Below are 202 nucleotides of genomic sequence, written 5' to 3' on the forward strand. Positions count from 1 at the left end.
GTTTGGAACAACATAAGTGTGAGTAATTAACAACTAAATTTAAATTTTTGGGTGAACTATCCCTTTAACATACAATTATGAGACCAGATTGAGAGAGCAAATTGAGAGTTCCCTTTCAGTCGGTCACTCCCGACGTCACGTCGGATGACCGACGAATTGGGATCTCGCTTAGAGAGACCAATCTACTTCGAGTGTAAACTAA

Source organism: Sinocyclocheilus anshuiensis, unplaced genomic scaffold (assembly GCF_001515605.1).
Source record: "Sinocyclocheilus anshuiensis isolate Anshui unplaced genomic scaffold, SAMN03320099.WGS_v1.1 scaffold1240, whole genome shotgun sequence".
Lineage (NCBI taxonomy): Eukaryota > Metazoa > Chordata > Actinopteri > Cypriniformes > Cyprinidae > Sinocyclocheilus > Sinocyclocheilus anshuiensis.